We start from the raw sequence: 12,102 nt of genomic DNA, 5'->3' as shown, positions 1-12,102 counted from the left end.
GTCCTCCTGGCTGCAGAGATAGAAATGGGCTTTCCCTGAATGCCAGTAGCCAAGTTTCCATTTATCGGTGTCAGAAGGTGGAAACTTCATGAGAGTCATTTTGGCAAATGGCTTTCAGGCTGTATTTGACCCATGAAGTCCTTTTTGAACAAAGCTATGTTTGTTGTTGCTTTGATTTCCGGTCTGTTTTTTGTAAAAATTTTGTTCTCCAATGGTTTTGCCGTTTGGCTAAACCACAATTCGACGCAGCATCAAAGCAGCTGTCCGCGAGTGGATGATGGGACAGATATCCCTATTTAAAATTCATCTCTCCTTTTATTATTTATAATTTTGTCTGTGGTTATATCGTTCTTGTTTTGGTTGTAGAGTGTCCTTGAGTGTTTTGAAAGGCGCTTATAAATGAAATGTATTATTATTATTATTATTATTATTATCCCAGCTTGCTTGTGTGACTTGAATAATGGCCGACGTGAATACATTTCCCGGCAGTGTAAAAAGTGTTGTGATGAGCAATTCTTAAGCAGTACAGGTCATCTCCGCTCAAAATCTCTGAAAAACGTGATTTTGATGAATACCGCAGGACTTAAATGTCAGTCAATTTGCATCTCAAATTTGACGCCGCTCATATGGAGCGGCAAAACGGAAAAATGCGGCCATTGAAATTAATTTTTTTCAAGCCATTAGCGTCAAGCTAGCTCAGGTAATGGGGACTATTTTCTCACTATCTGCTCAATCGTTCCATGTGAGCAACTGACTTTCATTGATTGCCAGGATTTAATCGGCCTGTAATGCTGTTCCAGAGGGCCCCAATTGTTTTGAATTCATATCCAATTACTTCACGCAGTTGTCATGTTATCGGTTTTTCAGATTTATTGCCCACTGGTGTTGACAGGTGCCACGGCCTCCTCTTGTTTTTTGACTATCGAGTCAACCTTGGACTGCGTCGAGGCGTTTGAACCGGTTGAAGCTTCAGCTGTTCGCTCTTTGGTCTCCGCTGTCAAGACGAGCTGAAAAAAATCGGAGTTGCGACTTTGAAGTTGACTTTGAAGTGACTCAACGCCATGTCAATTGATCGACTTCGGAATCTTTTGTGGCGCTTTTATGGCATGTAAAGTTGGCTCGGGACCAAAACGATCGACGAGCTATATTGTCTTGGTCTTGTGTGGCTGCCGTTGCGAGACAAGAGACTTGTTGTGACTCCACTTGTGCTGGACCTCGTTCATCCCACCCCTTCTTCCATGTTTTTTCAGCTGTGTTTACATGCCAGCTCTGTGGAACTGGAAGGGTGGGGTGAATACCTTCCTCCCATCCAGACATTTGTCCTTTTTTTTGGTTCCATCATTTCACTTTTTTCAATATCTATGTCACATATTGTTCATGTGGAAAACTTGTCCTATTCTACCTAGCTTGGAATTTAGCTTGAGTATCAAGTATTCATTCATTCATCTTCCGTACCGCTTGATCCTCACTAGGGTCGCGGGGGGTGCTGGAGCCTATCCCAGCTGTCTTCGGGCAGTAGGCGGGGGACACCCTGAATCGGTTGCCAGCCAATCGCAGGGCACACAGAGACGAACAACCATCCACGCTCACACTCACACCTAGGGACAATTTAGAGTGTTCAATCAGCCTGCCACGCATGTTTTTGGAATGTGGGAGGAAACCGGAGCACCCGGAGAAAACCCACGCAGGCCCGGGGAGAACATGCAAACTCCACACAGGGAGGCCGGAGCTGGAATCGAACCCGGTACCTCTGCACTGTGAAGCCGACGTGCTAACCACTGGACTACCGGGCCGCCCTTGAGTATCAAGTAAAAAAAATAAATAAATCACAAAGCACACATCGACTCATCCGCTGCCAGTTATTTTAGAGCAGATTCACTCATCTTGAGACCTCCAGAAATGTGATTTCTGTCGCAATCTAAGCACGAACACCAACAAGATTATTCTTTCACCAGGGGGAAAAAAACTTGCTTTTTTTTTCTTTTTTATTAAGCAGCAGTAGAGCATGTGTTGCATTCACCCAAAACACCGGTTACCGACCAAAAAGCTGAGAAATCATGCTTTTTGTGTGTGTGTGTGTGTGTGTGTGTGTGTGTGTGTGTGTGTGTGTGTGTGTGTGTGTCTGTGTACCCGAGTGGGTGTGTGCATTATTTATCACGTGCGGCATGTGAACCTCGACATATGCTATTTTTTTTCTAACCATGATACCTCAAACTATAAAATGAACAAAATGGAGGAAGGGACTTTGATGGCAAAATAACTTATTTAAAGGTGTAGAACTGAGAAATGTCGATTCTTAAAAAAAAAAAAAGCAGTTCGGCATTGACTCCATGAACCAGATATCTTCTTCTATATACATATTGCGCGTCGTCCCGCACGCGGTCTGTCCTTCCGTCTGTCCCTTTTCAAAACGTAACTACTTCACCGCGCCGCCACTGCGCCGCTCAGGCAGTGGCTCACTACGATCGCGCGGGCATCTTAGCGAAAAAATGTTGTCTACCCACAAGCATTGCAATGAAATTGTTAGTTATTTAGTAGAGCTAAACATCTCTTTATTTTCGCGATAAGCAATGAAGATGAACAAAAAGTCGAACCAAGCAACAACACTTTTGTGGGCCGAAGGCCCACTTTACCAGCCTTCCGCAGGAACTAGCTGATGAGCCGCCCGGAGGGCGGCGAACCAGCTAGTATGTATATATTTCGTGACACACACTTTCTACTACCTACTGCAGAACAACTGCTTTGTCCACACTATTCCCGATAAAGTGCCTTACATTGGTGTTGTGCCATTTTGTAGGCGTGTCTGAATGTCCAGTGAGAAAAAATGTAGTGCACTCAATATTTCCTCCTATATAGTGAATAGGGAGGCGGGGGCGGGGGGGGGCGTGTTAAGGATGGACATTCACAACACTGCTTTTGCGTGTTTGAGTGCAAATTGCCGAAAGGAAATAAATGTTCTGGTGGTCAACGGAGATTATGTTCCAAAGTGAAAATGCTCGTCAGATTATTTTGGCTGTCGCTAAAATCGGAGGACGCGTTCGTAACGCTGTCGTGTGCATGAATCCTTCACGGCAAAGCGGGTGGGGGCTGTTCGGTTAGCAGGATGGAGTTGCATATGATCCGCGCGCATTATTGATGAAGATGAAATTGGAGCTGCTGCGAGCCTCGCTAATCCCTCATCTGTGTTGCGCAGCGCACAACCCGGCCGGGATTGTTGATCCGTAAGAGTCGACTCATCGGCTCTAGAGTCTCGCTCGCTATTGATCCCTTTCGCTCTTAGTTTTAGCCTAATTTAAATTTGCAATCCGTATGAGAGTAATGTAACTAGCCCCATGCATGGACAGGAGCATGTTTTGGTTTTTTTTTCTTTTTCCAAATGTGGTGATGGTTCATCACAAATTCCAAATTACGGTCAACAAATGATGCTCCCCATCGCTGGCTCCGTTTTTACATCGGACATGATTGAATTAAGCAAAATGCATAAACACGTGGCTGAAGCTGCTGCTGACAGTAGCTCCTGCCCCGCTTCAGCAAAGTCAACCGGGGGATCAGAAGAATTTTAATGAGCTTAACGAGTTAACAAACTCTCTATAAATAACCGCAGCATTAGCATTTGGTTTTGATCCAAGGCGACTGTAGCATAGCGACGTTGCTGCCAAGCTTACCGTGCAGATCCGGCGGAAATGACCCTTTGATCAGAACGACGCGAACGGCAAACTAGCAGACCGACAAATAACATGTTCGCATCGGTTGTTTAAATCTGCCCGTGCACAGAGTACACAGACCAACCCGCCCATATTTGAAGTCATCACAGGACACTGCCGCTGTCCTGTGACAAACATGTCACACTTGGTTCGCACCAGACTACGCTGAAGCTATTTTCGGCCGAGACATGAGCGATGCGATGATGCGAGCTGTAGTGCAGGCATTGACTGGCATAATGACTTCATTTATATGCATCGGAAGTGACGACGATGGGCTGTTAATGAGGGTCAAAGCATTCGGATGCGGACGCTTAATGAGTATGCAGAAGAGGACAATGCGGCTTTGACGTATTCCCCGTCACTCTCATTGCCTGTCTTCTCTCGAACAACCGATCACAATTTTCTGTTGAATACATCGATGCGGGATGAAAGTTGGAGGTTTTCCATCCATCCATCCATCCATCATCTACCGCTTATCCGGGGCCGGGTCGCGGGGGCAACAGCTTTAGCAGGGAAGCCCAGACTTCCCTCTCCCTAGCTACTTCTTCCAGCTCTCCCCGGGGGATCCCGAGTCGTTCCCAGGCCAGCTGGGTGACATAGTCTCTCCAGCGTGTCCTGGGTCTTCCTCGGGGTCTCCTCCCGGTGGGACATGACCGGAACACCTCACCGGGGAGGCGCTCAGGAGGCATCCGAATCAGATGCCCAAGCCACCTCATCTGGCTCCTCTCGATGTGGAGGAGAAGCGGCTCGACTCTGAGCCCCTCCCGGATGACTGAGCTTTTCACCTTATCTCTAAGGGAGAGCCCGGACACCCTGCGGAGAAAACTCATTTCAGCCGCTTGTATCCGGGAGGTTTTTAAACTATTTATTTATACGGTTACCGGACAGGCAGACGCAAAATCAGACCAATTCATGCAAAGTCATGTTTCTGGATATGGACCTGGCCTGATTTACACCGTCCAACGGATCAACAGGTCTTGGCCCTTGTCAATTTTTTTTTTTGTGCCCTTTTGTGAGCTACGATAGCTCAGACAACCATCATCCTGTGCCCCCCCCCCCACCCCCCTTTTGACCGTGTCACAGTGAATTTATTTATGTTCCCGGTGTGCTTTTGATAGGATTTTACAGCTGCCACCATTCTGACAATCGGTGTAATTATAATTTGCTTTATATGCTTATAGTCGTAACAGGTAAGACCGAAAACAATCGATGGTTGCAATTAGCTTCAGCGGCCACCATTGTGCTATTTAAAGGCACACTTGTTTTCCCAAACACGCTGCGCCGCACCACATGCTACGGCTTCCGCTATCGAATATCCGCCAGCGCGCACGCCTGTCGAATGACCGGATTTGCTTTTAAATTGCACGGCCTTATGCGGCGCGTCACGGTTGTTAATATTTAATAGGACAAAATGGCAATCTGAAATATTCAGTTGAATTCGACACTGTGCTCTCGTGAAGTAAAAATCATTACAGATGCCCTTTGTCCCTCCCACCAAAATATGCCTTGTCAATAATGAACACTAATGACATCCGATCCGGCGCCAAATGCGCCTTAATCAAATACCTTTTGGATCGTGGGTATCCAAACTTTTTCCAGGCATGCAGAAAAACGGAATGATGAAAAGGGCCAAATTCTTCCAACTTTTGCAAACGCACTAAAGTCAGCCAAGAAAGCCATTCTAGATTGTTTGTATTGTCTCGTTCATTTCATCAGCTTTCTGTTAAAGGCAAATAGTTCAGGATTTTTTTTCCCCAAGTTTTTCGGGTGGCCAACAGCCCTCTGGCTCACAGAATAGATCCAGCTCTGCACTGAACAGCTGCCAAATCCCATCTCCGCATTCAGAAGCAACAAAAAGCACAATCTGTGGCTGGGTGACTATTTTTCAGGGATTTGAGGATCATTCATGTGATGTCTGCATAAATCAGTTGGAGGGCACAAAGTGGAAAAAAATATTTTTGCTTCTAAAATGGACTCGTCTTTATTCACTGCAGTGTTGTGATAAAAGGTGTCAAGTCAAGTCAACAGTATTTATAGAGCACTTTCAAAAAGCCATTGCTGCATACAAAGTGCTGTACGTGGAGCAGTATAACATGCACAATAAACAGTAAGACAAATCTGTAATAAAGGCGGTAAAAAGCACCAAACAGTAAAAGCAAGAACAAATCTAAGTCATGCTGAGTCGAATGGCAAAGAATACAAGTGAGTTTTGAGGCGGGTTTTGAAGATGGGCAGCGAGGAGGCTTGCCGAATGTTCAGTGGGAGGTCATTCCAGAGAGAGGGACCAGCAACAGAAAAGGCTCCATCCCCTCTGAGCCTCAGTTTAGTTCTTGGTACTTCTAACAAAGACTGGTCCACAGACCTGAGGCGCCGGGCGGGTGTGTAGGGGCGGATGAGCTCAGAGAGGTAAGGTGGCGCGAGATTATTCAGAGATTTGAAAACAAAGAGGAGGATCTTGAAAATAACTCTAAAATGAATGGGGAGCCAGTGAAGGGATGCCAGAGTAGGAGTTATGTGCTCCCTCTTACGAGTACCATCATTACGTTACGAGTGTTCATCATAAAAGATTTATTTGTATGTTCAAATGGAGAGAAAAGTTGTACAGTATATAACTTTGCGGTCAATTGCCAGGTTTATTTATGTATTTATTTTTGTCAGTTTATGGGCCGCTGAAAATGGATAGTGGTCCGCACATGGCCCCCGGGCCGATGTTTGGACGGCACCGCTTTAGCTTGAGGATCAATCAATCTAGCCCCAAAATTGGCCTTATAAATTTTCATTTCTGAGCACGAAATGAACAAAAGTGCAACGCATAAATGCGGCGGAGTAGTGAAGTCCCAACATGGTTTCACGTCATCCCACTGAGCGCATGGCACATTTGATGTGCGGGTGCCGGCGGCGCTGCAGTTCGCAGACGCTTTAGCACGCGTTTTGATTTTGAAGAAACCGAACATGCAATCCATCGGATTTATTAACTGTCATAAAGCATTCGCTCACCGATCGTGACATTACTCTCGGGTTTCGGATCTATTCTTGTATGTGGGGGGTGGGGCAGGAGGCGGGGCATAAATTGAAAGTGCCTTTCTGGAGTAAAGTTGTGTGGGCCACTGTGACATAATTTCAGCGTTCCAACATTTGCCTTTCATATCGTAACATCGGTTTTCCTGCTACGGTGAATCTCGCGTACGCTGTTGTGACGGCAACGCAGCTGCCCATGTTTGGTTGATGATGAAATCGGCCTGGCAGCAAGAGAAACGACCACCACGTGTTAAACATCATACCCCGGTCCCGGCATTGTGGAATGCTGACAGGCGTCTCCTGCCACTGTTACGGCCCCAGAGTCGGGGGGGGGAGAAGCTGGCCTTTCCCGACAGTTTTAAGAGGTTATCTTGACCTTCCCAGTCGTACATTTTCTTGTGCTCCTGTTTTCTTCTCACATGGTTCGAATTGGCCTTACTTTAATCTTAATGTGACCTTCTCTCCCCTTCAATCCGGTTTACTTTCTGGTTCTTATCAGGAAGACCGTGGATGGGCTCTTCACATAAGCGACCTTTGGAGCAGTCTGTCGTCGAGAAGAAGGAGCTGAGCCCAAAGGCGACGCTCTCGATTTACCGGTCGATCTACGATCCTCCCCTCACTTATGGCCACGAGCTGTGGGTTGTGACCAAAAGAACGAGATCCCAGACTCTAGTGGCCGAAATTAGTTTCCTGCGCATGGTGCCCGGGCTCTCCCTTAGGGTGAAAAGCTCGGTCCTCCGGTCGAAAGGAGCCGGACGAGGTGGCTCGGGTGTTTGATTAGGATGCTTACTGGACGTCTACCTGCTGAGGTTTTCCGGGCATGCCCCACTGGGAGGAGGCCCCGGGGATGACCCAGGACACGCTGGAGAGACTTATATCTCCTGGTTGGCCTTGGGATCCCTCCCCCGTGGAGGAGCTGGAAGAGGTGGCTGGGGAGAGGGAAGTTTGGGCTTCCTTGCTGAAGCTGTTGCCCTCGCAAGAGATAATGTTGCCCTCCACATGAACCATGAATATCAAATGGAATTTTAAAAAGTATTGAATTAACATTAGGTGACCCGGTGGGACGTGATTAGCACGTCGACCTCCCAGTGCAGAGGTCGTGGGTTTGATTCCGACCTTCCCGTGTGCATGTTCTCCCAGTGCCTGCGTGGGTTATTTCCGGGTTCTCCGGTTTCCTCCCGCATTCCAAAAACATGCATAGCAGGCTGATTGAACAAATTGAACAAATCAAATTGTCCCTATCACAGTCCCTGCCCTGTGATTGGCTGGCAACCGGTTCAGGGTGTCCCCCTGCCTACTGCCCGAAGACAGCTGGGATAGGCTCCAGCACCCCCCACAACCTCTGTGAGGGTAAACGGATCGGAAAATGGATTGATCAATTAACCTTGTCTAGTTTTGCAGTTGTTTACAGCAGCTTTCTAATAGTCTATTTTTCTGACATAAATATAGCAAGTTATGAACTTTGAGGAAACGGACAGGACTATTATTATTCTAAAAGATTCAAACTGTACTGCACTGCAAACAATAGAGAAATGACAAACATTTACATTTGGAAGCTACGTGTTTATGAAGGAGTCCATAAACAGTACCGTTTATTTTTAGGTTTTGAGTTGTTTATGACGGTATTGAAAATATCAGCAGTGTGGCCAAAAATCTATTCTTGTCCAATTTGTGTACGTCTCAGAATCTGTCGTTTGCGTGGCTGCCTGCACACGCGCGTTTCCGGTTGTCTTGCCGTTTGCCGAGGCAGACTTTCAGTTTGCAGACGCGCTTGAAAAGCCTTTAGACCCGTGTTAGGAGATTTGTTTGAAATAAGCCAGAAAGTGACTAACCCGGTCCTCTTTTGTCTGTATCGACAAGAGGGTGACAGCTGCACAGCCATGATGGCTGCTGAATGTCTCATTAGGCAGCATGATGACACCGAGAGGCCTCTCTGGGAATTTCTCTACAAGCTCGGCTTTGTCTGACTCTTGTTTCCCTCTCGCCAGATGCACTCCGATATTTTGACTGGCGCAGAGTTGATTGCGCATCTGGGTTTGAACTTGGACTGCCGAGCCTGTCCATTGTAAAGCACTTTCCCTCCGCAGCTCGTTTAAGAATGCGGCAAGCACGATTTGGATTGGATTAAACAAGCGCGCCGGAAATGAGGACGGGAAATAGAAATTAGCACCGCGAGGGTTTACGAGCTAATACGACGCGACGGTTTGTCACTGTCTGTTTCGGGCCGTATATAAACCCTCCTAGCCTCCCTGTCTTTTTTTTCCATGACGTGTGCGCACTTGCAGTGCACAATGAGGCGCTCTAGAGTGGCTTCACCCCAGTGGATTAGGCAAAGGGAAGATGTGTTTTGGGGCTGTCGGCATAGCTAGCTGCACGTTGCAGTTGTGCCAGGTAAACTCAAGTGTTATATAGTGGTGGAGGGGTGGCTCGTACTGTTTTAGTTACTCCCCCCCCCCCCCCCCCAAAAATGGGCGAAAAACAGTCGCGCTGTTTTGACAAGTTAGCAAGCCCTATTTTCATCCCGGTCTTTGCACATATTTTTTTTGGCCGTTATATTCAGACATGTCCCGTATCATGTATTTAGGAACAAATCTCCAAATTCATTTGGTGGTCTTTAATTTCTTTTCTTGATCTTTCTACCACACGCAGGTTCCAGCAGTGGGCGCTGTCTGCTTCACCAACTGGGACTCGATGGCTGCCATTGTTGCCTCTCAGTACACTACAATGTGAGTTTGACATAACCGTTGCCGGCGTGTACGGGACTTAGTTTTCATTCAGACCCTGATTATTTTCCGTTTTTTAATGTCTTATTGGTTGTATAAAAAAAAAAGAGCTACTGAAGGTTATTTCTCTTCGAAGGGACCATGTCATTTTAGGTTCTGTTTACATTTATAGATACGGTTTCAACTTGTGAGCAGAAAGTATTCTGTGGCTGCAAAATGATTCTTTTCTGCTTTTCCGACAAGACCCATCGGGCTCGATTTCACACTCTGGCATCAACTCAAATGGTTTGAGCCAGCCAGGCGGGGAGACATTCATGATGTAAAAAGTCTTACCCGCAGCTTTTTGACACACTGGATGCCGCTTGACTGGAAGTGACGTAGGTTGCCATCATCGCTGTCTTTTCAACTTTCACCTTCATTGCTGTCCTTTTGCTTTGTATTACGCTTGGCAGGTAGAGACGGAAGTGTTTGGTCATTTTTTTGGGTCCGGGGGCTGACGGCTTATTGGCTTGGACATAGCAAATAAGTAAGAGCCATGTGTCTATCCTTGATAAGAGATAAGGGTTGCTTTATGTACTATATATTAGCGTATTTTCACGTCCGTACGGAGCACCGTATTAAAAGACCCAGTGTCAGTTATGGCTGCCATTTCTGTATTGAATACATACATGCACGTTCTCCAGAGTCATCAGCCCCCCCGGCTACAAACATATCGCTGCATCAGTATGAAGATGAAGTGGCGAGAGTGAGACATGCAGGCTTGCTGTCTGTGTGTTGACATGTTTCGTTTGAAACGTGTCAACCTCAACGTCAAACGACATTGAGAAAGCCGCTCAAGATAATGATTGGGGGGTGGCGGTGGGAGTGGTGGTGGTGGGAGTGGGGTGGCGGGGGGGGGGGGGTATACTGTTATTTTTAGCCCTGCGGTGGTACAGTGTGACTTCCGCTTGAAGTGTGACTGTGTAAATGCGTGCGTTTTATCTCGATGACAGTTTTCTGGTCAGGCCGCATTAGTGATGAGGGCGCTGCTCGGAGTGCCAATAAAGTTGTGAAGATTACAAATAAAATGAACCTTGAATGCCATCTTTTCGATGTTGGCAAAGTACACGGTTAAGTCAATGTCTTGCCACATTGACTGTATTCTATCAGCATTTCAGAACAGAGGCCTCATGTGCTCTTGACGTGGTCATCAAAATAAGGTGTGTGATGTTTAAGCTGACAATAGTGTTTGACGCCTCCGACACCAAAACTCTATGAAGGTTTCCCTAAATTTCGCGACTTGCCAATTGAGAAAGGCCCGCATGCCTCAGATAGGGAAAAGGTTTTGCCCGTACCATGCGGAAGGTTTCGATGCGCGACAATCTGAAGGCGTTGGATCAGCGTGACGGCTGTAAAGATTGTCAAACTGGTGCCAAACTGCAGTCAGGGACAGACCCCCCCCCCCCCCCCCCCAAAAAAAAAAACTTCTTGCGTTCGTCTTCCAGTCAGTCAGTTGGTTCCGCATAGTGCAAGGGAATGACGTGCATACAAACTCTGCAAAGCTCAAGCTGCCAAATGTTGATGGCCCCAAGTCCAAAATTAAAAAAAAAAAAAAAAGTATATTCAGAGTAGGCGGTCCGGTAGTCCAGTGGTTAGCACATCGGCTTCACAGTGCAGAGGTACCGGGTTCGATTCCAGCTCCGGCCTCCCTGTGTGGAGTTTGCATGTTCTCCCCGGGCCTGCGTGGGTTTTCTCCGGGTGCTCCGGTTTCCTCCCACATTCCAAAAAAACATGCGTGGCAGGCTGATTGAACACTCGAAATTGTCCCTAGGTGTGAGTGTGAGTGCGAATGGTTGTTCGTCTCTGTGTGCCCTGCGATTGGCTGGCAACCGGTTCAGGGTGTCCCCCGCCTACTGCCCGAAGACAGCTGGGATAGGCTCCAACACCCCCCGCGACCCTAGTGAGGATCAAGCGGCTCGGAAGATGAATGAATGAATGAATGAATATTCAGAGTATATTTTTTGGGGACATTTTGAACAGTGTGTACATGCAGAATCAACCTGAATTTAGCTTTAGTTGCTTACATAGTGAGTAAGAAATGGTTGAAACTGTCATTCCTGTGCCCTTCACTACAATTTCACCTTTTCTTACATGCACCGGCAAATTTTTGTGGGAACTAGTGGCGTTTTTTTGTATTTTAAGAAAAGCCTCACAATCAAGACGGTGTCAAAACAATACTTGTGATCTTGGCTAATGTCATTACATGAAAAACCACCACAAAATAATTGTTTTGTTCTCTGATTTTTAATTATGATGATGATTTTTTGGTGCAGACCCTTTTTGGATGTTTGTGGTGTTTTTGTATGTGCGCTACACCCATCAAAAATGTTAGTCATTGTGTGTGCGTATGCCGTCCCACACATCTGCTCAGCCTGCGGGTTGCTTTCCTCGGAGACCTTGTCTCTTATTTTCCCAGGCAAAACCCTTCCAGATCTTACACAATACCAAGCGCTGGAATGTTGTTGCTTTTCTCCTTTTTTATTCTTGTTTTCTCCCATTGTCTGATTTGACTACCAAGTCCGACAGTGTATTTGACCACCGGTGACGCCTTGCGATACGAGTTAAATGTGTTCCGTGACCGTAAGTCGAAACACTCGTATCGCAAATCAGCTTTCGTA

General features: G+C 46.7%; 1 protein-coding gene across 2 annotated transcripts in view; it reads left to right on the top strand.

The window, feature by feature from the left end:
• Window positions 1–12,102, top strand: part of peak1 (pseudopodium-enriched atypical kinase 1) — a 54,582-nt gene that overhangs the window by 19,939 nt on the left and 22,541 nt on the right. The window contains exon 3 of one of the 2 annotated variants that reach the window (XM_052061976.1): window positions 9,372–9,448. The exons of the other annotated variant lie outside the window; for it this stretch is intronic. The gene's annotated coding sequence lies outside the window, so the exon portion shown is untranslated. The remainder of the gene's footprint in view (window positions 1–9,371; window positions 9,449–12,102) is intronic. 2 annotated transcript variants of the gene reach the window in all.

This window comes from Hippocampus zosterae, chromosome 3, assembly GCF_025434085.1.
Source record: "Hippocampus zosterae strain Florida chromosome 3, ASM2543408v3, whole genome shotgun sequence".
Classification (NCBI taxonomy): domain Eukaryota; kingdom Metazoa; phylum Chordata; class Actinopteri; order Syngnathiformes; family Syngnathidae; genus Hippocampus; species Hippocampus zosterae.
This window is presented reverse-complemented; position numbering and strand designations above follow the sequence as displayed.